The following is a 23826-nucleotide window of genomic DNA, read 5'->3' as shown; positions in this document are numbered from 1 at the left end:
TGAGAATCCATGCCTTTCAGGCCAGTTGGTCTTTCAACCATGAACTTGATGGTCTGCACAAATGACTTGGTTGCACATGAGAAGTATGGAAGGAAAACCTGTGCCATTGTGGATATTGTCCATCTGAAAGACGGTACCGACCCTGAGCGTAAAGGATGAGGACTAGGTTCTTCGAATCAGACTTCATATCCGAACTGCAGGAACGATCTGATTAGAAAGCCATTAAAAACTTGATCAAAGGACCGGTGTTATTGAAGATGCAGATGTATTCATTAGGGGTACACAAGGGAGTAGCTCGACAACTCATCCTTTTGATCAACGATTAATTAATGGAGCTGGGTCACATATCTTGGATATAAGCTTGTTCGGTTGGCGTGCGTTTCCTTCTTATACTGCACCTCCGGAGATGCTTGGTTAGTATCAATGCCAAAGGAAGTGAAAGATCAAAAAGTGACATTGCTGGACGGAACCTGATTCCATTGGCATCCTTCAATCAGGCCAGGCACAGACGTTATTAGAAGAGTTCTGTGTCACTTTGTCTGTGTTTGATTGGTTCAGATCGGAGATCTGAGGAGCTGATCTGGCAAGGGCCCCATGTCAGATCTTTGGTTTTTCAAACAGGGTCTCAGATCCTTGGTTTAGAGTTCCTCAAAAGCTCCTTAAATACGAAAGCTGATCAGGTCCAGGGGATCGTGCACAGTTTTTTGTTTTTCAGTACTCATTGGCTGAAATAAATAAATTAAAAATAGAAAAATGTATGTAAAAAGAATAAAATAAAAAAGTATAAAAGTACTGTACTGTAGTTATTGCCATCCTCGGAAAATCTCGCAATATATCTAGGGAAAATATTGGCTAACTTCGTGGGTTCCAAACCCCCTATTGGAAAGGGAGGTGGTTCTGAACAAATCTGATTCCGTGGATGCTTTTAGCATGGTCAACTAGTTGGAATGGACCCTTAAATTGTATTTTTTAAACATAATTTTTTTTTTGGGATTAAATATTCACTACATTGTAGGCTGTTGATTTTTCAACCCTTGACATACACATACACGTTAGAAAAATATGATACAAAAGTTGGTTTCTATTCAACCAGAGACGTGAGATGTGCAGAAAAAAAGAAAAATAACCATACTATCCTTATAAAATGGCGTTTTCCTCAACACATTATAAATACATAGCAATTTGACAAAATCTTTACATATCCAAAATATTCAAATTTTGACTTTTTAAAAACATTTTTGCCCTTCACACATGTGAACATGTTGATGCTATGTAAGACCCATCAAATTTTGAGAATTTTTTTAATGAGAAATGGGTTGAAAGGCATTTCGAAATGGTTTGAAGCTTACGAGCTTAGGACCCAGAAGGGTAATCTCGAATTTCTTAAATACGTGGGAGATTTTTAGTTAACAAGTGGTGTACACACAGTGTTTTATCATCATAAGGGGGTTGCGAAGGAAATATTAAAGCCAAAAATCAAAACAACGCATATATAAGAGTATTTCAAAATTCTGGAAAATCAATTCAGGGTCAAATCATACAATCGCACGTTGGGGAACATGTTGGAATGCAACCCACATCGACGGAATGACCCAAGCTTGGCGCACCTAGGCCTATAGAGCGGTGGCCAGTGGCAGCTTTGTTAAAAACGTCAAAAACGGGGGAAAACACCCAAGAGAGGGGCGGTGGCAATTTTGAAAGAAATGTTCATAAAATTCAAACGAAATAAGATGAGTGGTACTTGTGGGGGGGCGTGTGTAGGGAATTTCAATAACGCCATTGCCTAGAAGGGTGTGAGACACCCCCTAACCGTCTGATCCCTAGAATAAATCCTAACTGTTAAATTGCAAACCCTACCTATTTAAACATAAGGAAGAGAGAGAGAGAGCTCATTTTCATTCTCTCTCTCTCTCCCATCAAAAATTTGTGAGCTCTTGTGTGAGGACCAAACCCTCCATTGTTGCTATTGTGTAGGGGCGGGTGCCAACTTTGAAACTTTCCTCTACATTCTAAGCCAGAGAATTCGTTTCCCCCATCTCCTCCATAAAGAAAATAGGATGAGCTTCCATCTAAGTTTCATTTCAAGCATTTGGATTTTCTTTCATTTATCTTCCTTTATGTATTATGCAAGCAATGAAGCCTTGATTCCCTTCCCTTGCATGTGGTTTTGAGAATGCTAGGGGAAGGGGAATGGCGGATGTAGTTTAGTTATTCTTGCTTCTACCATTTTGATCGATTCACGAAATTAGTGGCTTGCTCAAAGCCTTCAACATTTTTCCTCCTCTTGAAAATGCCGACTGCATGTTTGTTTGTTTTTTTTTCTGTTGTTCTCTTCTTATAGTTGAGCATGGAGGGTCGTGGGTGGGCGTAGGACCAAACTCTCTTGGTTCGGTCATAACCCTGTTGATCGGTTTGGGTGCTCAACTTTTTTCACCGTGGGAGCCCCTTCCGACACCTCCTCATCTCCTTTTTGTTTTCCCTTCTTCATGGATGATGGCAGCCCGGGATTGTGCCTGGATATGGCAGCAAACTCGGAGCTGCCAATGGTGGTGCATTCGGGTGGCAGGGAGGTCACGGATCGGCCCAAGCCAAACAACAAAACCCAGTCTGAGTTGGCCATTTGGTCGGTTCTTGCTAGCCTGGACCAGTCTGAGCCGAGCCACGCCTGCCCCTTTCTCTTCCTTTTTAGTCTTCTTGTTGTTGTTGGGGCTGCATGCATTTTTGGGTGTCGTTGTAGTTCGGACCTTGGCAGCAACCCCCACGTTCGAGTGGGTGCGTTGGAGCTGCAGTCCGGGCCGTTAGCGCCCTCGTCTTTCGTTTAGCGCCCTCGTCTTTCGTCGTGGACATGCATGGACCAAACACGGTCCAGACCTGTCATGTTGTTGGGCTTGGACCCTACCAAGCCCATTCCCCGTAGCTCTGGTGTCTCCCCCCCCTCACCTTTCATCTGTACCCCCATGGACAAGTGTCTGAGTGCCTTGCCACAACCGGGCTGTGAGGTGGAGCAATCCCTTCCAGCACAGCAGGTCTGCATCGCATGGTGGGTGTGGCAGTGCCACACCGGGTCCGAGCTCCTCCTGTTCAGACCCTGTTGGGGTCTGAACATAGCTGGTCCAGGTCTGGACCTGTCAGACTAGACCTGGGCCTTTCTTTTTCGTTCCCTGCACTTGGTAGGGATCGACCTTGGCTGCCGCATGCTGGCTGCATGCGGTGCAGTGGGTTGACAACCTGTTTGCTCTGCTGAACGCTCCCTTTGCCTGCAGCTCGAAGCAAGGTGAGTGGCAGATGTTGGCTTACAGCAGGGTGCCCTAATAGGCGTCCCACCTTGCAGTCGGGTTGCAGCCTCTCCTTGCTGCAACCAATGGGTGGTGTGGTATCTTCTTAGTCTCCTTGCGAGCTGCGAGTGCGAGGGCTAGGATGGCCTTCCTCCAAGCCACCGTAGCAACAACTTGCAAGTGATGTGTGCTGCCCATGGCCTGGCCACTCATTGCGTTTTAAGTGGACTGGGTTGCAGCACTACGCATGCTGCCATTTTTTGCCAATTTGTAATAGCAAATGCGATAACATGTTGTGGAATAATTCACGAATTGTATGAAAAAATTATGGTTGTATGTGTAACGAATTTTGTTGCTAAGCTACATTTCACACTTGCACATATTAGCACGATTTTGATATGTAACATATATGACATGCTTAGTTGGTACAATTTGCACTTTAGTACTTTTAAGGAATTGTCGAAAATATGCTTGATAGAATTGAAATATTTACACACTTTGACATGCCATGTCACTCAAACGGCTTAATGATGTATATATTAATCAGGTGTTGTAAAAATTCTGAGTTAACCAACATGCAATATCTATGCTCGTAAATTGACTCATGTATGTTCACACTACACAAATGCATGTTGATTGAACACTTGATTCATCCTGAATGACAATGAGACATGAGCATCACAGTAGAGTTTTTACACATGTTTGCAAATCTGTTGCACGTTGAAACTCCATGGCAAGTTGTGTGTGGGCGATGAACCCACTTCGTGTGTTGAGCTCACTTGTTCAAGAATGCCATACACCCTTAAAAATAAAATATTGTTGTCACCTTCACCGATGAAGTGCTCCTCTTGGCCTTGTTGTGCTAGAGCACGTGAATGGGCAAGCTAGACCTTGTTTTGGTGTTCGTGTTGCCCTGCGAAGAACACAAGGCAAATGTGCCTAAGTACCTTAAAAGTTAGGAATGTTTAGTAACTAAAGCCCTAAAAAGATAAATCACCATGTTATCCATTCACATAATGGTTCACCTTGGAGAGGGTGGATGGTACAACCTTGAGTGACTGATCAATTTTATGATACATTTAAGGAGCAATGGCATCCTTTGGTCTCCAGTCACTCAGAATTAGGGAGGTCGAGGTTACCTATTGAGGTACCTCAGCTACTGAAGTAGTGTGGATTGTAATCCGTACCTATGCGAGGTTTTCTCTCAACCACAGCCCGCTCGCATGAGATTTACTCAATCTGTAGGTACCCCGGTTATCACATAAAATAAAATAACAAACATCGACAATATTTTTTACAGAATGCGAGGTTCCTTCGCGTACTCGAAAGAGTAATCAAGATAAAACAATTAAATTAATGTGCTAACTCCTGATTTATTAGTTGATGTTTTCTGTCATAGTCCATTTCTTACTTGCTTACTTGCTTAATTTCACTGTCTAATGCATGCTAGTTACTTGATATTGTCACCTATTGCTTAATATTTTATCCTGTTTAATGCCTCTGTAATTGCTTATAGTTGTACTTGTTTAATTATTACAAAAGAATGTTATTGAGAATTGCATTATGCTTGCTTTGCTTACATTTTTCATTAAGATGGTAAGTTGTGGATGATTTATCTCACTAACTCGCAAGAGTACTGACCCCGTTTCATGGGGATGCAGGTGATGAATGTTAGCGCTGCGATGTTGGCGGTTGCTCTACGGAGTCTTGGGACCCACACTTTGGACTTATGCGGTATTGGCAATTTGTTTTGGAAAAATCTCTAATTTTTGTGAGACATTTTGTAAAGTTATCAGATGTATATCTCTTGTCTCATTTTTGTAAATCATCAGTGATACATAGTTCATAAATGTTGGTCATTCTGTAATCCGCTCAAAGTTATTACTGATTTTTCTATTTTCCTTTTCGCTTGTGCAAAGTCTTAAAAAAAATAAAAATAAATCTCTCTAAAAATTTAAGGATTTTTCGAGTTGGGATTTTGGGGTGTTACAAAACTTGGTATCAAAGTAGTGTTCAAGTGTGGTTCAAGACTCAACGGACATCGACCATCACACTGTAAGTATGTTCGACTTAGTAGCTTTTTATTAATTCCTGCTTTATTTACTTTTCTCGTTGCACATATATGTCTGTTGCTAGATGTCGTCCGATACGAGACATGACCCGATGCTTGAAGCCTGGCATGATCTAGCTCAAGGCATATAGTATTTGGACCAAGCGATTCAGACTATAACGTGAAGCATTCGAGTGCTTGCAAATCAAGCACCTCGTTGTTCAAAAATGCATGAATTATTTGTTATGAGCCTTTTGATGAGACACTGAGTTAGTGTTTCATTTTTGTTTTTCCAACTACGTTGGGTGTTTTTGTAGCCCTATCATTGTTGAAGGGTAATTTGGATGCGATATTTTAATAGAATTGTGTGGCTTACTTTCCTTATGATAAGATTATGTTGTTCGATAGTTTATATGCGAGTTGATACGAGCCTTCTTCCTTGTTCAAGATGGCTTGGCAAGGAAAATGCCGCTATGCTTGAGGATATAGTTTTCAATACAGTCCCGTGCCAACTCTTGTGAGAGTTGAGGTTTTTGACCCAAACCCTGAGACAATCTTACATACTTCACCAGCATCTCCTCCTCGTCCTAAGCAAAGATAGTGTATGAACCAGAACAACTATCGAGACTACCACATCATTCGAAACTAAAAAGATGTTGTTTTGTTTGATTGCAGAGCTTCACATTCCTTTATCTTTGATAGCTTTGCTAGAACTTTGTTTGTTCTTGTTGAACCCTTGAATTATCGTTGGAGGTCCATACTCCGACCGATGATCTTTCCTTGTGAACTGCCTATATCCCAAATATCGAGGTGTCAGTAGTAGGTCAAAACTTACCAGCTGACGTTATCCTGCTAGACATGACTGAGTTTGATGTCATTCTAGGCATGAATTGGTTGTTTGAGTATCACGCTTAAGTTGTGGGTAGAGAAGGCAAAGTTGTCCTATCTCAACCTAATGATCCGATTATGGAGATTCGACTCTCTCGACCTATGCAGAACAATCACTTGATTTTGTATTTCAAGGCTCAGAAGTATTTGCGAAATAAGGGTACTGCATTCTTAGTCAGTATTGCCCAGTTGAACCAAAAATAGTCCCAATCGAGAGTTTAGATATAGTTCGGGAGTTCCTAGATGTGTTTCTTGAAGAACTGCCTAGGTTACCTCCAAAGCGAGAGATCGAGTTATTGATTGGAACCACTCTAATTTCCAAGGCAATATATCGTATGGCTCCAGCAGAACTAGAAGAACTGAAGTGATACTTGCAAGAGTTGATGAAGCAAGGTTTCATCAGACCCAGTGCATCTCCATGTGGTGCACCGATATTGTTCATGAACAAAAAAGACAGATCTATGAGGTTATGCATTGACTATAGAATTCTCAACTAAGCGACGATCAAGAACAAATATCCATTACCGAGAATATAAGATCTCTTTGACCAGTTGCAGAGATCGAAGATATTCTCAAAGATTGACCTTAGATCAGGTTATCATCAACTTCAAATCAAGGAGGAAGATATCTCGAAGTCAGCTTTTCAAACTAGATACGAATTGTATGAGTTCGTAGTAGTGCCATTTGAGCTCACGAATACACCAACAACATTTATGAATTTGATGAGCTGGATCTTTCATCCATTTATGAACATCTTTGTGATAGTGTCCATCGATAATATCTTGATCTACTCAGAGAGTCCTGAGCAGCATCGAGAGCATTTGCGTATCATCTTGAGAGTACTTTGGGAGCATAAATTGTTCGCCAAGTTCTCCAAATATGAATTTTGGCTCAAGCGAGTTATGTTTTTGGGTCACGTGATATCCAGTGATAGAGTGTCAGTGGATCCAACAAAAGTTGAAGCCGTGTTAGATTGAAACAGCCTCAGAATGTCTCAGATATCCAAAGGTTTCTTGGATTAACTGGGTATTACCGATGTTTTATTCAGGATTTCTCTAGAATTGAGCTACCGATGATAAAGCTTTTACGTAAAGGAGTCAAGTTTGAGTGAACTGACTCATGCGAAGAGAGTTTCGGATCCTGAAGATAAAGCTAATGACATCGCCTCTCGTGGCATCACCTTCTGGCAGAGGTAGTTTTGTGGTGTACACAGACACCTCAAGAACATGTTTGGGTTGCATGCTAATGCAACATGGTAGAGTTATCACGTATGCATCGAGGCAATTGAAAGTTTACGAGAGGAACTATCCAACTCATGACCTAGAGTTTACAGCAGTGGTGTTTGCATCGAAGTCTTGGCGGCACTACTTGTATGGAGATACGTTCGTGGTCTTTTCTGACTACAAGAGTCTCAAGTATTTATTTTCTCAAAAGAAATTAAATATGAGACAACGTCGTTGGCTCGAGTTTATCAAAGATTACGAGTTCACGTTGTCTTACCATTCTGTTAAGGCGAACGTTATGGTGGATGCGCTTAGTTGCAAATCGAGCAGTGTTCTAGCTAGTCTTGTGTAGAACCAGAAGTTGATCAAAGATTTAGAGGCTTAGAAGCCATTTTTGCTTGGGGGTGGAACCATCAGATTGTCTGGTCTAACCATTCAATCAGAGATTTTGCCAAGGATCATCGAGGCACATAAGCTAGATGCACGTATTGAGAAGTTCGCAGCTCGAGCATGTAAAGATGACTCAACTTTTCGCATTGATGATGATGGTAGTATCTGTATGGAGCATCGACTTTGGGTGCCAGATAACCCTAAGTTGAAGGAGATTCTTGATGAGGCTCATCTGTCTAAGTACACTGTTCATCCCGGTGGTATGAAAATATTCAAGGATCTTCAGCAAAAGTATTGGTGGAACGGTATGAAGCAAGAAGTAGCAACTTACATATTGAGGTGTTTGACTTGCCAACAAATCAAGACTGAGCATCAACATTCTGGAGGTTCCATGCAGAGGATCGAGATTCCTCAATGGAAATGGGAAGATGTCACTATGGATTTCGTGGTAGGCTTATCGGGAACCAGACAGAAGCACGATGCGATATGGGTAATTATGGATAGACTCACCAAGTCTGCTCATTTCTTACTTATCCGGATTAGTCAATCACTTGAAAGTTTGGCTGATTTATATATCTGAGAGATCGTATGGCTACGTGGTATACCAATGTCGATTATTTTGAATCATGATCCAAGGTTCACGTCGCAACTTTGGAGACAGTTGCAGTCAATTTTGGGGATAAGGTTGAAGTTCAGTACCGCCTTTCACCCTCAGACTGATGGACAATCAAAAAGAATGATTCATACGTTAGAAGATATGTTGTGAGCTTGTATGCTCGATTGGAAAGGCGAATGTGATATACACCTGTGTTTAGTCGAGTTTGTCTATAATAAAAGTTATCATGCTAGTATCAGAATGGCTCCGTACAAAGCTTTGTAAGGGAGACCTTGCCGATCACCATCATATTAGGATGATATCAGCAATAGATTCAGCGAATCACTGATAGTTCTTCAACACTACACTCAGCAAGTGCAGAAGATTCAAGAGCGTTTGAAGGCAGCACAAGATAGGCAAAAGAGTTATGCAGATTAGAGGCGTCAAGAGCTTTCATTTGAGGTTGGTGCTAAGGTTTTCGTGAGGGTGTCACCAACCAAGAGCGTGTTTCATTTCGAAAAGAAAAGAAAGTTGAGTCTCAGATATGTGAGACCATTTGAGATTCTCCAACGAATCGGAGAAGCTACTTATCGGGTTGAGCTACCACAACAATATGCTCAAATTCATAACATTTTTCATGTGTCGATATTAAGAAAATACATTCCTGACCCATCACACATCATCCGATATAAGAACATGGAAGTGCAAGAAGATTTGACTATATTCGAGCGACCAGTTGAGATCATCGATCATCGCTATCAAGTTCTACGTACCAAGACCATTCCGTTAGTCAAGGTGTGTTGACAACACCATGACATCGAAGAATGTACATGAGAGCCAGAAGCGAGTATGAGAGAAAAGTATCCTGACCTATTTGATGTCTGATGTATGTGATTTCGTAGACGAAATCCTTTTTAAGGAAGGTAGGATGTAAGAGCCATGAAATTTTGAGAATTTTTTTAATGAGAAATGGGTTGAAAGGCATTTTCGTCATTCGAAATGATTCGAAGCTTGCAAGCTTAAGAGCTAGAAGAGTAATCTCAAATTTCTTAAACATTTTGGGGATTTTTAGTTAACAAGTGGTGTACTCACAATGTTTTATCATCATAAGGGGGTTTCAAAGGAAATATTAAAGCCAAAAATCAAAACAATGCATATATAAGAGTATTTCAAAATTTTGAAAAATTGATTCGGGGTCAAATCGTACCATTGCACGTTAGGGAACATGTTGGAGTGCAACCCACATCGACAAAATGACCCAAGCCTGGCACACCTAGGATTATAGGGCGGTGGCCGTTGGCAGCTTTGTTAAAAAAAATAAAAAATGGGGAAAAACGCCCAAGAGAGTGCCGATGGCAATTTTGAAAGAAATGTTTATAAAATTCAAACGAAATAAGATGAGTGGTACTTGTGGGGGGGGGGGGGTGTAGGGAGTTTCAATAAAGCCATTGCCTAGAAGGGTGTGAGACACCCCCTAACCGTTCGGTCCCTAGAATGAATCCTAACCGTTGAATTGCGAACCCTACCTATTTAAACCTAAGGAAGAGAGAGAGAGAGAGAGAGAGAGAGAGAGAGAGAGAGAGAGAGAGAGAGAGAGAGAGAGAGAGAGAGAGCTCATTTTCTCTCTCTCTTCCTTAGGTTTAAATAGGTAGGGTTTGCAATTCAATGGTTAGAATTCAGTCTAGGGACCTAGGAAGCGAGAGAGAGAGAGAGAGCTCATTTTCTATCTTCTCTCTCTTCCTCTCTCTCTCTTCCAACGAAAATTTGTGAGCTCTTGTGTGAGGACCGAACCCTCCTTTGTTGCTATTGTGTAGGGGTGAGTGCCAACTTTGGAACTTTTCCCTACACTCTAAGCCAAGGAATTCGGTTTCCCCCATCTCCTCCATAAAGAAAATACGGCGAGCTTCCATCTACGTTTCATTTCAAGCATTTGTTTTTTCTTTCATTTATCTTCCTTTATGTATTATGCAAGCAATGAAGTCTTGGTTCCCTTCCCTTGCTTGTGGTTTTGAGAATGCTAGGGGAAGGGGAATGACAGATGTAGTTTAGTTATTCTTGCTTTTACTGTTTTGATCGATTCATGAAATTAGTGGCTTGCTCTCAAAGCCTTCAACATTTTTCCTCCTCTTGAAAATGCTGGCTGTATAATTTTTTTTCCTGTTATTCTCTTCTTATAGTTGAGCATGGAGGGTCGTGGGTGGGTGTAGGACCAAACTCTCTTGGTTCAATCATACCCCCTCCTTGGTCGGTTTGGGTGCTCGACTTTTTTCACCGTGGGAGCCCCTTCTAGCACCTCCTCATCTCCTTTTTGTTTTCCTTTCTTCATGGATGATGGCAGCCCGGGGTTCTGCCCAGATATGGCAACAAACTTGGGGCTGCCAATGGTGGTGCATTAGGATGGCAAGGAGGTCACAGACCGACCCAAGCCCAACAGCAAAACCCAGTCTGAGTCAGCCATTTGGTCAGTTGCTACTGGCCTGGACCAGTCAAGGCTGAGCCACACCTGCCCCTTTCTCTTCCTTTTTGGTCTTCTTCTTATTGTTGGGGCTGCATGCATTTTTGGGTGTCATTGTAGTCCAAACCTTGGCAACAATCCCCACATTTGAGTGGGTGCGTTGGAGCTGCTGTAGGACATGCAAATTTTCAGTTCAAACTCTGAATAAATTCTTGAGGCATTTTCAAGTGAAAAGTAACATTTTCACCGTAAAGCGAATCTAATCGATTCCTACGAGTCAGTTATACTTAGAATATTCATCACTTTGCGAATATATGCTCAAATAGTCTGGAAGTCATAACTTCCTACCTGGACGAAATCAAGAGATTTCCTCGAGCCAACTTTCTTAGTTACGTCAATACGAAGAGAATGACGTACTCAAAATTTTTCTGAAAAAAATTGTCGAAAACCCAAAATTTTTGCGAGACCCACGAAAATATTGGTGGGACCCACAGAAATATTTCTCAGAAAATATCTGGTGGGACTCACAAAAATATCCCATGAAATTTCCATGTGAGCCCCACACCAAAGGAACCTCTTGTCTTTATTTTAAAGCAAGGAGTGGTTTAGTAAATAAACTAAACCTTATCCTTTAAAAGGATAAGGCTTATCCTTTAGAAAGGCAAGGAAGGCTTGCCTTCTTTGTCCTATAAATAGAGGAGCCCCCCTCCTTGAAAAATTGCCAACCCCTCTCTCCTCTTCTCTCTCCTAAACTTCTCCTACCTAGCCTAGCCCACCTGAGCCTGCCTGATCTGGTCTGAGTCTACCTGACCTAGTCTGAGCTCACTTGACCTGGTCTGAACCCACTTGACCAGGTCCAAACCCAATTGACTTGACTTGAACCAGGTTTGGTTTGAAGTCAAGGTCCTTTTTGGTCTAGATTCTGGTTTGGTTTTCTGCACACAGACTTAGCCTGCTTGGGCTAAGACCGAACCTGCTGAACCCAGTTGACTGAGACCGAACCTAGTTTGGTTCAAACTACTTAGGTTGAGTAGCTTGACCTACTCTTTCTCTTTCTCAACTGGTCGACCTCATCTGACCTAGTTTGACCTCTCAAAGGAAGGTTCGAAGCAGAAGACGCAGTTGAGAGCCGTTCTTCTCAAATCAATAAGTAAGTTTGCTTCGTTGATCCATCTATTTCAAGTATTTGCTTGTTTGTATATAGCATATACTTTCTGAAGTAGTATTTGACCTTAGTTCTTGGTTGAGCCCTTTGAGACACTTCAGTGTTCAACCACTCGCCTCGTAACTATCGTCATATATATATTGAATACGCCGTATATGCATTCTTAAAAATGGTATCTTACCCTAGTTCTTGGTTGAGCCCTTCGGAACACTTCGGTGTTCACCCGCTCGCCTCGTAACTCTCGTTGGATGCCGAACTTCGTGTATATCGTCTGGTGACTGTCGTCGCATCTTATATCGCCAAGGCTTTGTAATTTACCTTTGCCATCACGTCCTATGATGCCAAGGCTCCTTGCTTTTTGTAATTTTCAATTATGCACTTCCAATTATGCATTTACTTACGTCATCGCGTTGAATAACGTCAAGGCTCCTGCTTTCTGTAAATATATATATAGAATATTTTGTTCGATTAAACACCCCGAACACTAGTATATGTATTTTCTTTACGCCACCATCATATAAAGCACAAGCTTCTGCTTATATTACATATATGGCGCATAAATGAGCATTCAAATGGAGATCAACTCTAAATCGCCAATGTGATTCCCTTACCGCTCCTCGTTCAAGATTCTGCTTGACGAATGAAGCTTTTATTGGAAAGGCTTCACCTTTTGGCAAAATGCACTTTTCGTAAATACTAAGTCATTTACGTGTGGCCTGACTATGACCCAAGGTTCCAAACGACCTTGATGGATATAAGGTACGCACAATGGTGCATATCCATTTCCTGAGTTAATCGTAGCAATTTTCCGCCAAAGAGGGGAAATGCTGCTGAAATAGATAAAAGAAACACACACTTTCTCCATCAAAGAGAGGAAGTGCTGTAGAAATTTTTGGAGAAAGCTAGAAATAGCTCAGAAAGAACGTAGCAGGATATTCCGTCATATGGCGGAGTGCTACCCAGTCCATGAAACACTTTCTACGATATAGAAAGGATCATCGCACTCCTGCCTTTGGAGCAAAGGAGGTGCTGACGAAATGGTTGGCAGAAGAGCTACCGAAACTGGTTGAACGACATAATGATGTCTGTTGTTTGAACGATGCCAGAATGACTCGTCTCCCAAATACCTATAAGGGCACCTTGCTTGTAAAGGCCGTTGAGCCAGAGTAGAGGTTGCGCCTTGTCTAAGTTTGGGCTCGTTGCATAAAAATACGCCAAGCAACCAATCCATTGTGATCGTGTCATATGCATGCTCATCGAGAGACTGATACACAACTAGACTCGTAAGGGCCGTAGAGCCAGAGTACATTGTCCACCTAAAAGAGGTGAGATGCTTGTGATGGTCGTAGTGCCGAGAACAGAGTCAAGCATGTATATGAATAAAATGAAAAGACCCCATGGTTGATGACCGTGTTAGGGGCACACTGAACGAGGTCGGGTAGATACTCCTCAACGGCTGCCCTATAGGCATGCATTAATTAGATTGTCAGACTGAAAGACCCCTTTTGAATTTTTCACCGAGGATGACGGTGATAGTGCAGCCTTGAGTGACTTATATTACCTTTCAACCTGATAGAGTTCATGATGGCCTCCGTCACTCAGAGGTATGGAGGTCGTGGTTATCCTTAAATTCTAAGGATTGAACCCAACTACTGCACTAGCAGAATGCATTCGAATACCTAGTAAGGACTTCTTCCGGTATGATTTTACCGTCCTACTAGGGGGATGGGTTCAATAGGCCTCTAGGTATCTAAAAATACATAGAATAATTAACTCCCAGATCGTCGCGTTGGTAATCAGATATACCTCCCTTAAGCCCAGGGGGAGGAGTTAATTATCGAAATAAAGCATTAGCTTAGGTTCAGCAATGCTTGAATGTATGAGTGGATGAACGTTGTTGAGTCAGTCCTGCATAACCTTTGTGAAGGTGTCATGATCGGTACACGACTCGACCGACTGAGCGAAGACCCATGTCGTATCTGCACGACTAAGCGAAGCTCGATGAGCTGTCTTTAGATGCATGAGATGCGAATGTGCCAAGTATAAAGACTTGACCTAGAGATCCCTTGAAGACCCAAAAAAGGTCAAGGCTAAGTTGTAGAGACTTAAACGGTTATTCAAAACACAACCCTGAAAAAGATCGCTCTAAGTCATGAAGACTCAAGCAGATGTTCAACTCATAGCCCTAAGGAGGCTCTTGCGATATATGCTAAGCCGCAGAGACTTGAGAATCATTATTACGAACTGCGACCCTGAGTGGTCAAACGTATTTACTTGAGTTGAATGAATGTGCAATTACTTGCTTACCAGTCCATCAGTGTTTCTGACCCCGTTTAATGGGGATTTCAGGTGTTGAACCTGCATTGCGATATGCGGAGCAAGACGGCATCGAGTTTCAGAGTTTCTCTAGATGGAGTTGTACTGCTTCCTTTTTATTGAACCTATACTATTTTTTCAAATAGTGATATTGTATTAAACATGTGATTTTCGATAAAATGAAACACTTTGGTGGTTAATGAGTTGCCTGGCCACATACCTGTAATGTGTCAGAGGTTTTCTAAAACTGACAACTCATTATCATCTGATTTTGCTGCTAAAAGCTTTTCTAAGTTCTGCTGCAAAGAAAAAAAAAAGAAATTCATGAAAATTTTAACTTAGTTTTGGAAATTCGGGGCATTACAGAATTGGTATCAGAGCAGTGTCTGAGAAACCTGGTTCAAAATCCGTGATGTTTGCGATATCATATTGTAAGTGTAAATTTTATACTTTTGTTCTGATCTGGGTGCGTCTTTGTATAGATGGCAACTCACGACTCTCGCGGTTATTGCTATCAGTGCAAATTCATGCACGATGAGTGAATATGCCCGTATGAAGTCCAAGATTGCTAGTTTTGTGGCGAGGATGGGCATTCCACCAACGAATGCCAAATAAGGTATACTGCCGATTTGCGTCGGCAGCGATCAAAAGGTCTTAAAGATGAGACCTCGCATGTCAGTGGACCACATCATTTAAGTATTGGGAGTAATAATACCCCAACGACTTCTGATGGATCGCCAAGGCTGAGATACTTCGATTTGAACTTCCTTGCGAAAGTCAATCGCTCGCCAGGCTACCACCCGGCTTATCATACGCCAAGCTTGAATGATCTGAATGAAAGAGGTGATTCCTTTTATTCGCCAATCATAATTTCAGACTCCCCAAGTCTTGATAGTGCCGACTAGGAGAGTGGACCAACATCCCTCATCTATCCACAGGATTTGCTTGAGAGTGCGGAAGTGCCGCTTAAGCCGACTCTTGTCGTGCCTAAAACAAAGCAATGTGGCAACAAATGAACTTTTATGAGTTCATCCTCATCAAAGAAATCCAGTTCTTAAGCGACTGATGATGTTTTGGAGTCAATGGACTCATGTATATAGTTTCTCATCGCCTATGTTTGTCAGTGTGGCATGACACTTGTACGTAAGGTGATGCTTGTGTAAATAAATGTATATAAGTAAATAAAGTTTTTACTTCCTAATATACATCGAGAAACTAAAAATAAGTGCTTGTGTGTGAATAGATAAATGACTCTTACGACGAGGAGAACCATGCTGAGCGAGGAGTCTCATACGCAAGGATTTCTGCTGGAGACGCTCAACAACCTGGTTACAGTCATCCGTGAAACGAGGCCAGAACCAGTCACATCTCGCAACGAGAACCTAAGAGGAATAACCTATGAGAAGTTCCTCAAACTTGACCTACCAGTTTTCGTCGGTAGAGCTGATTCAGAGCTTGCAGAGAGTTAGATCAAAGAAATCGAACGTGCCTTCCTGGTACTGAGAGTACCAGAAGAGAAAAAGACCAACTTTGGCATGTACATGCTGAAAGACAATGCACGGAAGTGGTGGGATACCACTAAGATTATCCAATTTTCACAAGTCGAAGTCATCCCATGGACTGACTTTCGGAGAACTTTCATGGATAACTACTTCCTATTGCATTCTAGAAACAAAAAGAAGACGTAGTTTCTAAAACTGGAGCAGGGTGGTATAAGCCTTATCGACTATACAACCAAATTTTAAAACCTTGAACAATATTGCTCCCGGTTATTTGAGATTGACCAAGAAAGGGCCGACAAGTACATCAATGGGCTATGAGAAGGGCTAAGGTCACAGGTTATAACTAGCATGCCCCAAACTTTTCAAACAACTGTGGCGGTCACTTCAAAAATACAAGTTGATTGGGAGCGATCAAAAGTGATCATAGCAAAGTGGCCCGTAGTTGATGGTGAGAACTGCAAGAGGACATTCCCAAGTGGCCAGGGTTCACGACAACCCTTTCAAAAGAGGAAGTTCCAAGGTGGAAACGCAACTTAACAAGTCGTAAGGTCAAGGCAGAACGTGGCTCCAAACAATCAACAGTCCAACTCAAACTGCCTGAAATGCCATGTGAACCACTATAGAAAGCCGTGTCCGCGTGACACGAGTGATTGCTTTTACTGTGACAAAGTTGGCCACATTGCAAGACAGTGTAGAAAGAAGCTTGCAGATGAGCAAAAGAGGAATGCCGGATCTGCCAGACCCTCTCAACAGATACCACAACGATCACAGTTCCAATGACCTCCACCTAGAGTAGAACAAAGGCTTGTTGCAGGTCGTGTATACGTTGTAACGACTGAACAAGTCGAAAATGGTGACCTGATTGAAGTCACCGTACCTGTTAATGGACACACAACTTACGTCTTGTTTGATTGTGGTGTTATTCATACATTTATCTCTGATGATTTCATCGAATAACTCCACGCTTCGGTGCAACCGGTTGATAAAATGATCGAAGTGTACAACCCGTTGGGTTCACGCACCAAATGTATCCGGTGTGTAAAGAACCTGGATATAGAGATAGCTGGGCAACACTTGCCTATTGATGCCATCTTAATCGATATGGTACAATACGATGTCATTCTGGGAATGAATTGGTTGGCCCAGAATAATGCCAGGATTTTGTGCTGCGAGGACAAGGTAATTCTATCTCGACCGGGATTGCTTAAGGTGGAATACCAGTTATCCAAACTTGTCCCGCAAAAACGACTCATATCAGCTTTTAAGGCACAAAAATACCTTAGGAAGGGTTGTGTAGCCTTCCTATTAAGCCTCTCAGTGGAAAACTCAAACATCCTGTTCCTTGAGAGTTTGAAAGTGGTACGGGAGTTTCCCGATGTGTTTTCTGAGGAATTGTCAAGACTTCCGCCACTTCGTGAGGTTGAATTTGGAATTCAGTCCTTACCTGAAACAACGTCGATATCGAAGGCCCCCTATCGAATGGCACCAACTGAACTCAGTGAGTTGAAATGTCAGTTGGAAGAACTGATGGAACAAGGGTTCATCCGTCCGAGTGTATCACCGTGGGGAGCCCCGATACTGTTTGTAAAGAAGAAGGATGAATCCCTTCGGTTATGCATCGATTATCGAATGTTTAACCATGCAACTATCAAAAACAAATATCCGTTGCCTCGGATTGAAGATTTATTCGATCAACTCAGAACAATAAGAGCATTCTCCAAGATCGACCTTAGGTCTGGGTATCATCAACTCAGAGTTAAAGATGAGAATATACCTGAGACTGCCTTCAGAACGAGATATTGCCATTATGAGTTTGTAGTAATGCCTTTCAGACTCACTAATGCGCCTGCTGCCTTCATGGATCTGATGAATCGGATATTCAGACCATATTTGGACAACTTTGTCATCATTTTTATTGATGGCATTCTCGTATATTCAGAGAACAAGGAATAACACAGTGAGCACTTGAGGATCATTTTGAAGACCCTTCAAGATAATCAACTATATGCCAAGTTTTCAAAATGTGAATTCTGGCTAGACAAAGTGATGTTCCTTGGCCATGTAATCTCTAAGGATAGGATCACAGTAGATCCTGCAAAGGTAGAAGCTGTGATAGACTAGAAGCAACCAGAAAATATCACAGAGGTCCGCAACTTCCTGAGATTTGTCAGATACTACCGGAAGTTCATACAAGACTTCTCACAAATCGCCGTACCCATGACAAAACTATTGAAAAGGGGAGTCAAGTTCGAATGAAACGACCAGTGTAAGGAGTGCTTTGAAGTTCTCAAAGAGAGGCTTACTACTGCCCTTGTCTTTACCCTACCTTCTTGTCAAGGAGGATTCGTAACTTACACGGATGCCTCAGGAACGGGTCTGGGTTGCGTGTTGATGCAACACGGCAAAGTGATCACCTATGCGTCATGACAGTTGAGAATACATGAGAAAAACTATTCAACCCACGACCTAAAGCTTTCCATAGTGGTGTTCACGCTTAAAATCTGGCGACACTACCTGTATTAAGAGAAATTTGAGGTCATGTCGGACCATAAAAGCTTAAAATACATCTTCTCTCAAAAGAAACTCAATATGCGGCAACGACGATGGCTGAAATTCCTCAAAGACTATGAATTCACGCTTTTCTATCACTCTGAAAAGGTGAATATAGTACCAAATGCCCTCAGTCGCAAGACTATTGGCACTCTGGTCAGTCTCGTAGGACAATGGAAGTTGATGGAGGATTTCGTCAACTGGAAGCCATTTTGGCTGATTCAGGCAAGATTCGATTGTCATGCTTGACAATCCACATCGAGATCCTTAATCAAATTATAGCCGAACAATTCAAGGAGCCCTAGTACTCGAAATTAAAAGCTCGTGCTGAAAGAGATGACACCTTCTTCCATTTGAAAGAAGATGGAGGGATATAGATGAAAGAAAGGGTATGAGTTCCAAATAACTCTGAGCTAAGAGAGGAAGTACTCCAAGAAGCTCATAGTAGCAAGTACACTATCCACCCTGGAGGTACAAAGATATTTCGAGACTTATAAAGAAAGTACTGGTGGGGAGGTATGAAAAGAGATGTGGCTACGTTTGTCTCAAAGTGTTTGATATGCCAGCAAGTCAAGATCGAACATCAACGACCTGACAAAAAAATGCAACAGATCAAAATTCCAGAATGAAAATTAGAAGGCATTACGATGGATTTCATCGTAGGACTACCTCGATCCAAGAGACAACATGACTCAATATGGGTAATTGTGGACAGACTCACCAAGTCTGTTCACATTCTGCCAATCGACACTCGATACTCAACCGAAAGATTGGCAGAAATCTATGTTCGGAAAATCATTAGACTCTATGGAGTGCCGTCATCGATCATATCTGATCGTGACCCGAAATTCATCTCCCACTTCTGGGAGCAGCTGCAGAGAGCCTTGGGGACGAAACTCAAGTTCAGCACAACATTCCATCCTCAAACAGATGGGCAATTTAAGCGGATCATACAGACTCTTGAAGATATGCTAAGAGCCTGTATGCTGGAATGAAAAAGTGATTGGGATTCTCGCCTAGCGTTGGCTGAATTTGCTTATAATAATAGCCACCACGCTAGCATTGGGATGACACCATAAGAAGCCTTGTACGGACGACCCTGTCGATCACCAATCCATTGGGGTGAAGTGGGTGAGCGAACCTTGGACTCGCCCATTGTGTTGCAGCACTACACTGAGCAGGTCCACATGATAAAAAAGAAGCTACTGACTGCTCAAAGCCGACAGAAGAGCTACGCAGATCAATGGCGTAGGGAGCTCACCTTTGCGGTTGAAGATAAAGTTTTTTATCAAGGTTTCCCCAACTAAGAGTGTGTTTCGTTTTGGAAAGAAGGGGAAGCTCAACCCCAAATTCGTTGGTCCCTTCGAGGTTTTGAGCCGAATCAGAGAGACCGCCTACCGAGTAGCATTGCCACCGCAGTATGCATAGATACACAATGCATTACATGTGTCAATGCTTAAAAAATACGTTCATGATCTTTCTCACGTCATCCAACATGAAGATATTGATATTCGAGAAGATATGACGGTAGAAGAAAGACCAGTAGAAATCATGGACCGACAGGAGCAAGTGCTAAGAACGAAGATCATTCCACTTGTTAAAGTGAGATGGCAACATCATGAAATCGATGATTGCACTTGGAAACCTGAATCTGATATGCAGGATAAGTATCCTCAGTTATTCACTTTGTACTTTTAACTGAATTTTGCTGACGAAATTTCTTTAAAGAGGTAATGATGTAAGACCCGCAATTTTTCAGTTCAAACTCTGAATAAATTATTGAGGCATTTTCAAGTGAAAAATAGCATTTTCACCGTAAAGCGAATCTAATCGATTCCTGCAAGCCAGTTATACTTAGGATATTCGTCACTTTGCGAATATATGCTCAAACACTCTGGAAGTCATAACTTTCTACCTAGACGAAATCAAAAGATTTCCTTGAGTCAACTTTCTTAGTTACGTCAATACAAAGAGAATGACGTACTCAGAATTTTTCAGAAAAAAATCGCTGAAAATCCGAATTTTTTGCGGGACCCACGAAAATGTTGGTGGGACCCATATAAATATTTCTCAAAAAATATCTGGTGGGACCCACAAAAAAATTCCATCAAATTTCTATGTGGGCTCCACACCAAAAGAATCTCTTCTCTTTATTTTAAAGCAAGGGGTGGTTTAGTAAATAGGCTAAACCTTATCCTTTAAAAGGATAAGGCTTATCCTTTAGAAAGGCAAGGAAGGCTTGCCTTCCTTGGCCTATAAATAAAGGAGCCTCCCTCCTTGAAAAATCGCCAACCTCTCTCTCCTCTTCTCTCTCCTAAACATCCCCTACCTAGCCTAGCCCACCTGAGCCTACCTGACCTGGTCCTAGCTCATCTGACCTGGTCTGAACCCACTTGACCTGGTCCAAACCCAGTTGACTTGACTTGAACCTGGTTTGGTTTGAAGTTAAAGTCAAGAAATTTTTTGGTCCAGATTCTAGTTTGGTTTTCTGAATCCCGACTTAGCCTGCTTGGGCTAAGACCGAACCTGCTGGACCCAGTTGACTGAGACCGAACCCAGTTTGGTTCAAACCACTTAGGTTGAGCAGCTTGACCTACTCTTCCTCTTTCTCAACTAGGTCGACCTCATCTGACCTAGTTTGACCTCTCAAAAGAAGGTTCAAAGCAGAAGACAGAGTTCTTCACAAATCAACAAGTTTGCTTCGTTGATCCATCTCTTTCAAGTATTTGCTTGTTTGTATATAGCATATACTTTCTGAAGTAGTATCTGACCCTAGTTCTTGGTTGAGCCCTTTGGGAACTTCGGTGTTCAACCGCTCGCCTCGTAACTATCGTCGGATATATATGTTGAATACGCAGTATATGCGTTCTTAAAAATGGTATCTTACCCTAGTTCTTGGTTGAGCCCTTCGGGACACTTCAGTGTTCATCCGCTCGCCTCGTAACTCCCGTTGGATGCCGAACTTTATGTATATCATCTGGTGACTGCTGTCACGTCTTATATCACCAAGGTTTTGTAATTTACTTTTGTCATCGCGTCGTATGATACCAAGGCTCCCTGCTTTCTGCAATTTCCAATGATGCACTTCCGATTATGCATTTACTTACGCTGTCGCGTTAAATGATGCCAAGGCTCCTACTTTCTGCAAATATATATGTAGAATATTTCGTTCGGTTAAACACCCCAAACACTAGTATATGCATTTTCTTTACGCCGCCGCCATATAAAACACAGACTTCTACTTATATTACATATATGGCATATAAATGAGCATTCAAATGGAGATCAACTCCAAATCGCCAATGCGATTCCCTTACCGCTCCTCGTTCAAGATTCCACTTGAATGATGAAGTCTCTATTGGAAAGGCTTCCCTTTTGGGCAAAATGTTCTTTTCATAAATATTAAGTCATTTACATGTGGCCTGACTATGACCCAAGGTTCCAAACAACCTTGATGGATATAAGGTATGCACAATGGTGTGTATCCATTTCCTGAGTTAAGCATAACGATTTCCCACCAAAGAGAGGAAATGCCGCTGAAATGGATAAAAGAAACACACGCTTTCTCCATCAAAGAGAGGAAGTGTTGTAGAAATTTATGGAGAAAGCTAGAAATAGTTCAGAAAGAACATAGCAAGATACTCCGTCATATGGCGGAGTGCTACCCAGTCCATGGAACACTTTCTACGATGTAGAAAGGATCGTCGCACTCCTACCTTTCGAGCAGGGGAGGTGCTGGCGAAATGGTTGGCAGAAGAGCTGCTGAAACCGGTTGAACAACATAATGATGTCCGTTGTTGGAACAATGTCAGAATGGCTCGTCTCCCAAATACCTGTAAGGGCACCTTGCTCGTAAAGGCCGTTGAGCTAGAGTAGAGGTTGCACCTTATCTAGGTTTAAGCTCATTGCGTAAAAATACGCTAAGCAACTGATCCATTATGATTGTATCATATGCATGCTCATCGAGAGACTGATACACAACTAGACTCGTAAGGGCCGCAGAGCCAGAGTACGTTGTCCACCTAAAAGAGCTGAGATGCTTGTGATGGCCGTAGTGCTGAGAGCAGAGCCAAGCATGCATATGAATAAAATGAAAAGACCCCGCGGTTGATGACCGTATTAGGGGCACATTGAACGGGGTCGGGTACATACTCCTCAACGGCTACCCTATAGGCATGCATTAATTAGCTTGTCAGACCGGCAGACCCCTTCAAAATTTCTCACCGAGGAAGACGGTGACGGTGCAACCTTGAGTGACTTATATTACCTTCGAACCTGATAGAGTTCATGATGGCCTCCGTCACTCAGAGGTATGGAGGTCATGGTTATCCTTAAATTCTAAAGATTGAACCCAGCTACTGCAGTAACAGAATGCATTCAAATACCTAGTAAAGACTTCTTCCGGTATGATTGTACCGTCCTACTAGGGGGATGGGGTCAATAGGCCTCTGAGGTATCTAAAAATAAATAGAATAATCAACCCCCAGATCATCGCGTTGGTACTCAAATAAACCTCCCTTAAGCCCTAGGGGAGGGGTTAATTATCGAAATAAAGCATTAGCTTAGGTTCAGCGATGCTTGAATGCATGAGTGGATGAATGTTGTTGAGTCGGTTCTGCATAATCTTTGTGAATGTGTCATGATCGGTATACGACTGGACCGACTGAGCAAAGACCTATGTCGTATCCGAATGACTAAGCAAAGCTCAAGGAACTGTTTTTAGATGCGTGAGATACAGATGCGCCAAGTGTAAAGACTTGAGCTAGACATCCCTTGAAGATCCAGAAGCGATCAAGGCTAAGTCGTGGAGACTTAAACGATTATTCAAAACCCAGTCTTGAAGAGGATCACGCTAAGTCATGAAGACTCGAGCGTATGTTCAATTCATAGCCCTAAGGAGGCTCTTGCGATATACGTTAAGCCGCGGAGGCTTGAGCGTCGTTATTAAGAACTGCGACCCTCAGTGGTCAAACGTATTTACTTGAGTTGAATGAATGTGCGATTACTTGCTTACCAGACCATAAGTGGTTCTGACCCCGTTTAATGAGGATTTCAGGTGTTGAACGTGCGTTGTGATATGCGGAGCAAGGCGACATCGAGTTCAAGGGTTTCTCTAGATAGAGTTGTACTGCTTCCTTTTTATTGAAGCTATACTGTTTTTCCAAGCAGTAATGTTCCAATAAACATGTGGTTTTCGATAAAATGGAACACTTTGGTGGTCAATGAGTTGCCTGGTCACATGCCTGTAATGTGCTCAGAGTTTTCTAAAACTGACGACTCACTATCGTCTGATTTCGCTGCTAAAAGTTTTTCTAAGTTCCGCTGCAAAGAAAAAAAATGAAATTCATGAAAATTTTAACTTAGATTTGTTTTGGAAATCCGGGGCGTTACAGTTGCAGTCCGGGCTGTTAGCGCCC

This window comes from Nuphar pumila, chromosome 4 (genome assembly GCF_984573655.1).
Source record: "Nuphar pumila chromosome 4, dmNupPumi1.hap1.1, whole genome shotgun sequence".
In the NCBI taxonomy this organism is placed as follows: domain Eukaryota; kingdom Viridiplantae; phylum Streptophyta; class Magnoliopsida; order Nymphaeales; family Nymphaeaceae; genus Nuphar; species Nuphar pumila.
This window is presented reverse-complemented; position numbering follows the sequence as displayed.